Raw genomic sequence first — 12,990 nt, forward strand, 5'->3', positions numbered from 1 at the left:
CTACTAAGTCCCATAGATTCTAGATCAATCTCTCCCTACCCCCTTAATTTTTCTCCCATCCACCAAACAATCCGATCAAAAGAAGACCATGAGACGTAGGAGCAGAATTAGACCATGCAACCCATCGGGTCTATGCCACCATTCAATCATGGCTGATCTATTTTCCCTCTCAACCCCATTCTCCTGCCTTCTCCCCACCATCTTTGCCAACCTTCCTAAACAAGAACCTTTCAATCCCCGTCTTAAAAATACCCAATGCCTTGGGCTTCACATCCATCTGTGGCAATGAATTCCACAGATTGGCTAAAGAATGTCCTTCTCATCTCCATTCTGAAGGTATGCCCTTTTATTCTGAGCTTGTTCCCTTTGCTTGTTCCCTCTAGACTCTCCCATTATTGGAAATATCCTTTCTAAGCTGTCTATTAAACGACAGGTTTCAATGAAATAGAACTTTGTTGCCATGATTCTTTTCCCATCTGTTAGCAACATTCCCAGAATCCCAAGTCCCCATTTCAAGTACTGTCCTGTTCCTTCTAACTACGTGTTTTCTAGTTTGTTCTACAGTACAGGGGCAGACTGCAAATTGAATTGTTCCCTGGCCTTGTGTCTAATTCACAGTCACAGAGTCTTACAGCATGGAAACAGGCCCTTCAGCCCAACTTGCCCACACGGGCCAACATGCCCCATCTACACTAGTCCCACCTGCCTGCATTTGGCCCATATCCTTCTAAACATGTCCTATCCATGTACCTGTCTAAATGTGTCTTAAAAGTTGCAACAGTACCTGCCTCAACTCACTCCTCCAGCAGCTTTTTTTCATACAATGAAGGGTCACCAATTGCAGCATCCCTATCAGATAGACAGTAAACCAAAACCATGCCAGTGAGCACTAGAGACTCTAGGGTGCCCTATTTAAAGTTGACTTTTATATTCAGGTCCACTGCACCTTAGGACAAGTTTCAGTTCCTGAGAACCTTTGGTATCGGGTACTGGAAAAGCAACCATCAGCTGGCCTTGCAGACTCTGTATGCGAGTCTGCTCAGAGCTCCCAGCTCTGCTCAGCTCAGTTGATGCAGATTGGGGGGAGGGGGGGGGGGGTAATAGGGCTGGGAGAGAAGTAATAGGATGGGGAGAGAAGACGAGAAGGCACTGGGAAATGTTCCATTCCCACCCAGCAGAAGATGCCTGCAGCCCCACAGCACACAGCCATCCCACCGGTCTCCAAAACACTTGTTCACGTGCACAGGTTGTGCATAAGCCGAGCATTCCTCACCTAGTGAGAACCTATCATTGATTGCACCAAATACTTATTTCCTTCAGTTAGTGATGCCCCAAAAAGAACATTACCTGCCGATCCCTGTTTCATTACCCGAGGACAAACCACTATCACCTACACGGTCCATTAAAATACACAATCAATTAAAAACCCTGCCTTTCACCAAAATAAATATCATGGCGTGAATGAGCTAAACCTCCAGATTCACATAAAAGGAGAATAAGTGTGGATGAATGAAAAATTCTTCATTTCGTAATGCGTTATGGTTTAGGGAAAGAGAGCTCTTATCGCAAGCAGAATCAAGGGATATGGGCAGAAGGCAGGAACAGGGTACTGATTGTGGATAATCAGCCATGATCACGTTGAATGACGGTGCTGGCTTGAAGGGCCGAATGGCCTACTCCTGCACCGATTGTCTATGTATCTGTGATAAGACTTGTGCATATTGTCGGTAACATGATCTGTGACGCCCTCTACCCAAAGATTCCTGGCTCTGATGATTTTCCTGATTTGTAAATCTACCTTCTATGAAGGATTATATTATCTTGTTATTTTGTAAACATACCTACATTCCCTGATTTGAAGCAGTCAGCACAATACCACTTCATATTTCTTTTCTCCTGAAATTGTAAAATGAATCCTGATTGAAAAGAATTGAACGGACACTTAACATCAACTTCCACGACCCTACTAATTATCAAAGTTGCCTGCTGCCAATAGATTATGTTCCAAGTATAATCACCTTGGCACGGTCAGGAAACACTCCAGCCAATTGCCACATGGCATGACGCCCACACAACAGCTACAAAATAAATGAGTAGACTGTAGACACAAGGAATTGCAGCTGCCAATTCACACAAAAAAAGACACAAAGTGCTGGAGTAACTCAGTGGGTCAGACAGCATCTCTGGGGAACATGGAAAAGGTGACGTTTCGGGTCGGGACCCTTCTTTAGATTGGATAGATGGGGAAGATGAGTAGATTGTTTATTTCATTGATCATATATCTTGTTGTACCCAAGGGAAAGCCTTTATTAGTGTGGGGATTCATAGAACACTGGAAGACACCCAAGTGTGATGTGCAGCCAAAACAACCTGTGTTAATAACAATGACTGCAATGTAACTATTGTTATTAATGCCACGTTTACCGAGGTGCAGTGAAACCTTTTTTTGTTGCGTGCTCTCCAGTCTGCGAAAAGACTGTGCAAGCCGTCTACTGTGTACAGGTACAGAATAAGGGAATAACGCGTAGTGCAAGATTGTGCAAGAATTGGTTCTAAAATACATTCATGGATATCCTGCTCTGTTGCAAAGTGCCATGGATTTGTTTAGCTCTGCCCGAGAAGGCAGATGATTTCAGTTTAACACCTCAACTGAAAGGCAGCACCTCTGATAGTGCAGCACTCCCTCAGTGATGCACTGGAATGGAAAGCCTGGGCCACGAGCTGGAATCTCTGGAATGAAGTTTGAATTCGTAACATTGGCCTCTGAACATGTGCAAAATTTAATTTCACACTCACTTTGGGAGTAGCTGACTTGGGAAGGAATATGAAGGTAAATTGAGTGAAGTCCTAAAGGTTGATTTGGAAATTAGATTAAACGTTATGACAAGAGAAAGGCATAGACCAACATTGAGGTGAATATTTCATAATTCTAAATGAATAGTTCTTCCATTGAAAAATAAACAATTCTACGAGTTGTACTGGAGTTAAAGATAGTACAGGAAGTTGTAGCATGTGTAATATCGGTAGTTATATATCTTTAAGGATTGTAACAATTTGACCATCTGCTGTTGATTTACTGGTTCAAAAGAAATCGGTAGAAGTTCCTAGAAGCTGCCTGTCACTGTAGACAAATCCACTGTAATTGGGGTTTTTTTTAAATGTGTTTTATTGGTTAAAATTGTCAGTTATTCAATACGATCTTGAAGCCAGATACTGGGGCACTCTTACATGGAAAGGGCATATTAAATGGAAGAGGAGAGACACCATTTAGCTCATGTCTGCCCTGCCATTCACAAGGTTGTAATTGAGAAAGAAGGCATAATGATTTGCGAGGACGGATATCTACCCTATCTATGTCTCTCATAATCTTATAAATTCATGTTATAGGTGCTTAATTAGGCCATTCGGCCCATTGTCTACTCCACTATTCAATCATGGCTGATCTATCTTTCCCTCTCAACCCCATTCTCCTGCTTTCTCCCTATAACCCCTGACACCCGTACTAATCAAGAATCTGTCAATCTCCGCTTTAAAAATATCCCGTGACTTGGTCTCCATAGCCTTCTGTGGCAATGAATTCCACAGATTCACCACCCTCTGACTTTTATTCTGAGGCTGTGCCCTTTGGTCCTAGACTCTCCAACTAATGGAAGCATCCTCTCCACATCCACTCGATCCAGGCCTTCAACTCCATCCAGCTTTCATTGAGTTCCCCCTCATCCCTCTAAACTCCAGCGAATACAGCCATCAAATGCTTATCATGCATTAACCCATTCATTCCTGGGATCATTCTTGTAAACCTCCTCTGGACCCTTTCCAACACCAACACATCGCTCCTCAGATATGGTGCCCAAAACTGCTCACAATACTTCAAATGCAGTCTGACCAGTGCCTTATAACACCTTTGTATTACATCCCTGTATTTTTTTAATATGCTAGTCCTCTCAAAATAAATGCTGACATTGCATTTGCCTTCCTTACTACACGTTCAATTTGCAAAGTAACCTTTTGGGAATCCACTAGCACTCCAAAGTCCATATGCACCTCTGATTTCTGAATCCCCATTTAGAAAATAGTCCACATCTTTATTCCTACTGCTAAAATGCATGACCGCATACTTTCCTGCACTGTATTCTATTTGCCACTTTTTTGCCCACTCTTCCAACCTGTCCAATTCCTTCTGCGGACTCCCCTGGTTCCTCTCCACTACCCACCCCTTCACCTATCTTCGTATCATCCGCAAAACTTGGCCACAAAGGCCATCAATTCCCTTTACCCCATACCATTTCAAGTGCTCATCTAAATACTTGTTAAATGGTATGAGAGCACTAGTTTCCACCACAGGGAGGGCATTCCAGATTCCAACTGCACTCTGGCTCAAAATAATTCTTCCTCAAATCCCATCTCAATCTCCTACCCCTTACCTTAAACCGATGCCCTCCGCTAAGGGAAAAGATTCATCACTATTATGAGACAATATAATTTTGTATAGGGAATCAGGTCTTATCTACTCCAAAGAAAATGAACTCAATCTTTTTTTCAACCTTTCAACCTTTCCTTGCAACAGTAATTGATGCTTAGATCATGCATTCTTCTCTTATCCCTTAATGTCTTTCATGAATAAAAAAAGTATCAACCTAACATTTAGCCCAACAGCAATACTGTTTTAGGTTTCAAATTTCTCCTACTCTGCACGTAGACATGTTTTTTAACCTCAACTCCTGAAAGATCCTAGTCCAATTTGTAAACCCTAAGTCAGGCTCCTCATCCAGTGGAAATGGTTTCTTGGACTGGATAGTCTTCTGTGTTGTACGATATTAATATTTACCTGCATTACAGTATGGAACGCTTGTACTTCATTTAACTTTCACAGGACGTTGGATCTCACATGGTCCACTAACACCGCTGCGCTGGTCAAGAAGGCGCAGCAACGATTGTTCTACCTGAGAACACTGAGAAAGTCTGGTCTGCCCCAACAGCTGCTGACGACCTTCTACCGCTGCACCATAAAGAGCATCCTAACGCATGGCATCCCTGTGTGGTATCTCAGCTGCACGGAGGCAGAGAGGAGAGCTCTTCAGCAGGTAGTCCAAAGAGCTCAGAAGACTATCGTAACACAGCTACCAGCCTTGGAGGGCATCTACAACACACGAAGCCTCAGAAAAGCCACCAACATTCACAAAGACTCCTCACACCCCTGCAATAGTCTGTTCGAAATTCTACCATCGGGCAGACGCTACAAGGCCTTCTACGCCCGCACCTTCAGACTCAGGAACAGCTTCATCCCCAGGGCCATAGCTGCTATGAACCGGTCCTGCTGAGCCGGATGGTCACATCGCACAGTGAACTGGCACAGACCTACTTGCACTTTATTCTGTTTTAAAACTGTTTCTAATTTTGTTTCACTGGGTTGTCTAAATTTATACTGATTAGCTAATTAATTTATTGCATCGTATGGGAGGCGCATTCCCAATCTCGTTGTACCCCTGTACAATGACAATAAAGATATATTGTATTGTATTGTATTGTATTGTATTGTATTGTATTGATAAAGAACCTATTTTGTCCCATTTCATCACAACTTAAGTCATTTCAATGTGATGCCACTTAGTTCTACTTCTCCCTTCCGAGCTCTCGCTCACCTGCAAGTTAACAGCATCCAACGACCTTAATCTATGAGAACTCCATGGCCTACTTCTTATATTTAAGCCGCTTCTTGATTATCAAAGCTTAGTCTAATTCCTATCTCCATCTGGAAATCTCCAGCCTCTGTAAGCAGAGGTTCTTTGCCTGCAGACTGCACTCTGGCTAGCCAATGCAGACAAAAACCCCACTTGCAAAAGCTAATCAGCTCACACCCACATAAACCAAGATTTCATTCTGCCGCGCAGTGAATTGACTTAACCATTGCAGCTACACCTCGTTAATCCCAATTAACAATTCTCCAGCCAGACTGCTTCTGAAGCCAATCAAAAGAGTGAGGTGCTTGATAAGCAGAACATAACAGGAGCGGGGAAAGACAATTACAGTTGGGAAGCTTACTCATTTAGCAGCAGGACAGGGAGTTAGCAGCCTGTTAAGCCTCAGACTCAAGGCAGTTAGCGAGTAGCACACTTGCTTCTCAGTCAGAAACGCCCCAGACATTCAAGTGTAAACGTTCAGACTCATTGTGATGCACTGCTGGAAGTCCTGTCCTTGGAATGAAGTGATAACAAAAATGAGGATGGACACAAAAAGCTGGAGTCATTTTTGCGGGTCAGGTAGCAACTTTGGAGAAAATATATTGGTGACGTTTCAGGTCGAGACCTTTCTTCAGTGCTGAGAGTTAGGGACATGAGAGATATACACCATGATATAGAGAGATATAGAACAAATGAATGAAAGATAAACAAAGAAAAGTAACGATGATCAAGGAAAGGTGGAGCCCACAATGGTCCATTGTTGGCTTGGGGTTAGATGATAACGAGCTTTAGAGATGATTAAACTCAACAGGATGACAGTGAAGCTAGCACGATGACCAGGGTGGTTGTGAAGGAGAGGGAGAGGGAGAGGGGACACAGGGGTTACTTTGAAGTTAGAGAAATCAAAATGTAAAAACCATTGGGTTGAAAGCTGCCCAAGCAAAATTATGAGTTGCTGTTCCTCTAATTTGTGTTTGGCGCACTCTGACAGTGGAGGAGGCCCAGGACAGAAAGGTCAGTATGGATTGGGAATGGGATTTAAAGTGTTTGGCAAATGTGAGATCTCGGAGGTCAAGGCGGACTGAGCGAATATGTTCAACAAAATGATCGCCAAGTCTACGCTTGGTCTCGCCGATGTATAAGAGTCCACACCTGGAATGACGGATACAGTAGATGAGGTTGGAGGTGGTGCAAGTGAACCTCTGCCTTATCTGAAAGGACTTTAAAGAGAAATTACACCAGGTGACCAACAGCTTAGCCTCAGCAGTAGGTTTCAGACGGTGTCTTAAAGGCAGAAAGCAAAGGATGGAGATGGAGATGGAGCTGGAGATGGAGATGGAGATGGAGATGGAGATGGAGATGGAGATGGAGATGGAGATGGAGATGGAGCTGTTGAGAGAGTGATGGCTACAACAGCCACATCTCCAGCTTGCACTGGGCTGGGGACATCCTGTGCCACATTACATGTCCTTTACAGAGATCTCCCCCTGTGTGGCGTCCAGTTTTTATTTTGTGTGAACAGAAAGCGTACATATCAACGAAAAATCAAGCTGCACTTAACAACATTTTTTTTTAATCCATCAATATATCCAATGTTGGGGACAGTTTAATTGGAATATAATAACTGATTTCTAAGTCCAAACAAATAAATGTTCTAATTCATTCACTTGCGTTATCCATTAGTGGAGCACGATTAATAAAGATATGTGTCAAGTCGGAGGAGCCAGTCCACTGTACAAATGCAAGCTGCCACAAAAAGGGCACTGGTCCTATCACGTATTTGATGCTCTATTTATGCGATGAAAATTGATAGGTAGCTTTCATTACTTTATTGTTTTCTTCATGTGTAGAAGGAACTTAAGGGTAGCCCATTTATAGAACATAGAAGAGTACATCGCAGGCACAGGCCCTTTGGTCAACGTGGGTTGTTTTTTAGTGTGCTATTATGGCGAGTCTGGAGGCTTGTACTTTGTTAAAGAAGTTTATTGCGGTAGCAATATTCAATTACAAAGGATAACAAACGAGATTACAGACAACCATTAACTCAAACTGTTCACATCGAAGTTCTCTTCCCATTGACTGGTTTTGGGCGCCAAAACCACCACGTGACATTGCTGGCCAATCCGAGGGTTCGACTCTCAGGACCAATCCCTATGGTCGCTACACTATACAAATAAAATTGACTTGACTTGACCCTTTATGTCGGTGTCGACTTGATGCCAAATTAAACCAAACTCTTTTGGCAGCACGTGGTCCATATCCCTCCACTCTTTGCATTTTCATTTGCCTATCTAAAGCCTCTTTAATGCCACTATCCACTCACCCCCTCAAGCTGTTCTTCCAACAAGATCACGGTTTGATCTGACCATGACATCAATTATGTGGTCTTCAAGAGAGGCTTTTGGATAGGCACACCACGGATATGCAGGGAATAGTGGGATACGGACAACGTACGGGCAAAGATTGATTGAAGTTGGCATCATGTTCGGCACACTCATTGTGGGCCGAAGGGCTTGTTTCTGTGCCGTGCTATTCCGTGTTCAATGGCCTCGCTCATCAACTTAACCAGCTATGGTGAAGAAAAGGCACACTCATTGTGGGCCGAAGGGCTTGTTTCTGTGCCGTGCTATTCCTTGTTCAATGGCCTCGCTCATCAACTTAACCAGCTATGGTGAAGAAAAGACTTTACAGAGATAATGACAGGTTGATTGCAACCACGGTGATTATACTCCTCCTCGTGGTGTGGCGGGCTAGCTTTATGTACTGTCTAATGTTCGTGGATATTTTGCAAACTGAATATTCCATTCAGCATCCAATACATCAATGGAGCAGGAGAAAATAAATAAATAAATAAATATCACAAATTAATCAAGAGTTGAGACAACCGCTAATTGTGATGCCAGACAAGATTGGATTATAAGAAGCAGCTTTCTGCCAGCTGTTGGCACTGCCACTGACCCCAGGCAATCTCCTAGTTTAGGCAAGGAGTGGTGAAATGGCACCTTCACACACAAGCAAACTTTCTCCTCTGGCACATACTGCGATGTATCCTAATCTGGAATTGGCTCCAACCCAGGTCAGATCCATATGGGTCACAGTGACACTGTAAATCCCCAGGGCCTGAAGCCAACCTGATTGTAAGGTTTGACGTTTGTTTTGGAAGGCGGGCATGTTTGTGTTTACAAACACCTTCTCGAGACACTCCCCCCCAACTCCCCATTTATTAGCTTTTTCAAAGAGTGCAAGAGCGCTACAATCTAGTGGGGCATTCTTCAGAAGACATATGATCCTGGGAGGTTTATAACACAGTGCTAAGTGATAAGCAGCACCTCAGCCTGTCTATGGAAGTGATGCTCTTTAATGCTGAGAACTATATTCTGCACTCTGCACCTTCCCCTTCACTCCATCTATTGTACCTGAACTTGACATGATTGTGTTTATAGATAGTATATCTGAACTGTTTGCATAGCATGCGAAACAAAGCTTTTCATTGTACATCGGGAAACGTCACAATAATAAACCTTAGCAGTGATGGTTTCTTGCAGTGAAAGTCTTCACTCCTGTCCAGTGTTTTGAAATTATGTGCAATGTTGTTGCCCTCTAGGATTGCAAGGTTTACCTCAAGAGATTATTATATTTTAGAGAGAGGGAGGGAGAGAGGGGTGGGGAAGAGGGAGGGAGGGGGGGGAGGGAGGGGAGGGAGGGGGGGAGAGAGGGGGACAGAGGGGGACAGGAGTTAAGGGATTCCAGTTTAATTTGTGCATGAGTTTTAAATAATGAAAGGAAAAAAAACAATCTTCACGTTAAGTGTAGGAAGGAATGTTTAGTGTATGCAGGTTTACAGCAAAAATAGGCACAAAATGCTGCACTAACTCAACGGGACAGGCAGCATCTCACGGGAGGAGAAATGGGTGACATTTCGGGTTGGGACCCTTCTTCAGACTGAGTCAGGGGAGAGGGAAACTGGAGATATAGAAGGGTACAAAGAATACCAGGGTACCAGGGGTCTAAGATACGATAGTGAAAGCTTCCAAATGCTGTGAATTGGTCAGCACTTTTGTGGGAAGAAAAGAGCAAAAGAAAACCCAACCCTGTTTAAAATGTGTGTAGTGTACCTGAGCACATATGGGTAAATAAATACATGTTTGTGTATTTGGGTTATAGCTGCAGAAATAAAGAAGTATGTAAAGTTATGAGTGGTGTCGATAGAACGTTTCTCCGATGGTGAACTGTCAAAGAGCAATAAGGTGAGAAGGGCAAAGTTTAAAGTAGATGTTAGGAGCGTTTATTACACAGTGGGCACCTAGAATGCATGCCAAGGGGTGGTGGTGGAGGAAGTCAATAGTGGTGTTTAAGAGGCTTTTAGCTAGGCACATGGATATGCAGAAAATTGAGGGTCATGGATCATGTGTGGGCAGATGAAATTAGTTTATCATGAGGGGGGGGGGAGGGGGGGTTCTCCCTCCCTCCCTCCCTCCCTCCCTCCCTCCCTCCCTCCCTCCCTCCCTCCCTGGTTTGATCCTGACTACAAGTGCACACACGTCTATGTGTGTTCACAGTGTGCAGTGCAGAATGATCCAGCTCACTGTGTTGGCTGTCGGTTTATTCCATCTGGTGTGCGTGTCACTAAGTTGTTCCTTGCCAGCATTGTGCTGTAACTTTGCTGAGCAGGAGCTGGGAACTCCCAGCTGCCACCAGTTGCTGCCTTTAATTAGTCTGGCTTGGCTGCCCCACTGACACGGTGAAATGTAGCAGACTGGAATTATAGCGACCGACACAGATTACTGCCTCTGGCCAGTGATGAATTGAACCATTGGCAGTTATGACAAGTGATTAAGTCTTTCTGTAGACTTACACACGAGTCAAGGATAATACAAAGCTTGGAGTCCCCTCCCCGGATTAGAGAATTAAATGTCAAATTGAGTATTTAATATACGACATTCTCCTTAAATATAAGATATTTTAAACAAATGTATATGGGGCAGACATAAATTAGAGAATTAATTTTCAACACCACTCTTCACTGTTCGAGCTGCTTTACTGTTTGACCATCTGAGACTCTGTACGGCACAACACATTGATTCATAATTTGAATCCCGCATCTGCATCTGGGGATAGATACAAAATGCTGGAGTAATTCAACCTGCGGGAGAGGCAGCATCTCTGGAGAGAAGGAATGGGTGGTTTCGGGTCGAGACCCTTGTTCAGACTGATGTTGCCTGTCCCGCTGAGTTACTCCAGCATTTTGTTTAAAATGCTGAGTTACTCCAGCACCGGTTTTTACTCCCAGCTTGTGTCCCAGTCCTCGACCAGGTACAAGGGGAATGTGATCCTTTGCTTTGCAGACCCTCTCTTCAACCCCATTCTCAAATTCCCTCCACATCGCTGAGATGAAAATGGCATTGGCTTCGAAGTAATATGTGAAGAGAGCAAATATAGTGAAGACTGATAGAGAAAGAAAGGTTATCTTTCATTCTCTCATTATTTTCCTTACCAATACCATGAGGAGTTCCACATAGTTTCTGTTATGCTTCTTAATGTCCCCATACCTGGCGGCACATTGGCGCAGCGGTACAGTTGAGTGTGCTTCTGTTCAAATCCTTTCCCTGCCTCATTCATCTATAAGGTAAGCTCCAGCAGTCCCACAACTATCTGAGATGTCTGCTTCTTTCTCTATTAGATCTCTTGCGTCTCTTTCATTTCCTTCATCCCGCCATTGGTGACCAGCCTTCACTGCTCAACCCTCAGTTTCTGGACTTTTCTCTCTAAATCTCTCCGCCTCACCACCACTCTCTGGGATGTGGGGGTGAAAGCAGCAAAGGGGTACTGATTTTGGACGATCAGCCATGATCATATTGAATGGCGGTGCTGGCTCGAAGGGCCGAATGGCCTACTCCTGCACCTATTTTTTAAAATGTTTCTGCGTTTCTATCCTCTTTGATGATGAAGACCCAACCCTTTGGCTTCTTACACAATCAATTCCTATTGCGACTCAGCATCACATTTTATCCAAGTGTCCACGATGAGACATTTCCCACAGAGCTACATATCCACGTGAGATGGCAAGGCAAAGGGGTTGCACTGTGGGTGGAAAGTTTCAGAGGAGAGGTTAACAAGGTGAGGGGGGCAGTACTTTCATAGGAAAGAAGATGAGATGGAAGTCACTGAGATGCGATGTGGTTCTGTGCAGAGACTAAGGGAGGAAAACAATGTAAAGAATCTTGGCATAAAACACAGTGGCACTTGGCTAGGCAAGGATTCAAGGGATCCTTGAACGAGTGCAAGATCTATGGAACAAGCTGAGATACTCAAAGAAGGAGGAAGAGGCTGTGATGCAAAGGAAAGTTTAGTTTAAGTTTAGAGATACAGCATGGAAACAGGCCCTTCGGCCCTCCAAGTCCGCTCCGACCAATGATCTCCACACACCAGCACTAACCTACACACACTAGGGACAATTCACAATTTTACCAAGCCAATTAACCTACAAACCTGTACGCCTTTGGAGTGTGGGAGGAAACCGGAGCACACAGAGAAAGCCCATGCGGTCATAGGGGGAACGTACATTTCTTCACACAGAGAGTGGTGAGTCTGTGGAATTCTCTGCCACAGAAGGTAGTTGAGGCCAGTTCATTGGCTATATTTAAGATGGAGTTAGATGTGGCCCTTGTGGCTAAAGGGATCAGGGGGTATGGAGAGAAGGCAGGTACAGGTTACTGAGCTGGATGATCAGCCATGATCATATTGAATGGCGGTGCAGGCTCGAAGGGCCGAATGGCCTACGCCTGCACCTATTTTCTATGTTTCTATGTACAAACTCCGTACAGACAGCCCCCATAGTCATGATTGAACGCACGTCTCCGGCGCTGAAAGGAAGCAACTCTACTTTTGTGCCACTACACCGCAGTGACTTCAGACCAGGACTTGAGACAAACTCAAATTAATCAAAATTTGCAATCAGCAAAGAAACAATGCCAGAGTTGCCAAACAGCATCACAGACATGGGTCAGATGTCCAATCAGTTATGCAACCGTTCATCAATGAGAAAACAAATGTCAGAGATTAATTTGGCCGGGCTTTTATGCTTCTTTTAATTTGGAACGTGGACAAATCTTTTAGGATTTAATGAGGCTTTGTGTGAATGAGGTGCCGAGCACATGATATCTGTGTAAGATAAACCCGCAGCAATTAGAGAGCTGAGACAGTAATTGCTGTCAGCACTGGCATTAGTTGCTGGATACAAACACACATCTATTGACGATCGTGCACGTATGCTCAGACCCACTGCCACTCAATGGTGCATGCTGTCCCC

This window comes from Rhinoraja longicauda, chromosome 27 (genome assembly GCF_053455715.1).
Source record: "Rhinoraja longicauda isolate Sanriku21f chromosome 27, sRhiLon1.1, whole genome shotgun sequence".
Classification (NCBI taxonomy): Eukaryota; Metazoa; Chordata; class Chondrichthyes; order Rajiformes; family Arhynchobatidae; genus Rhinoraja; species Rhinoraja longicauda.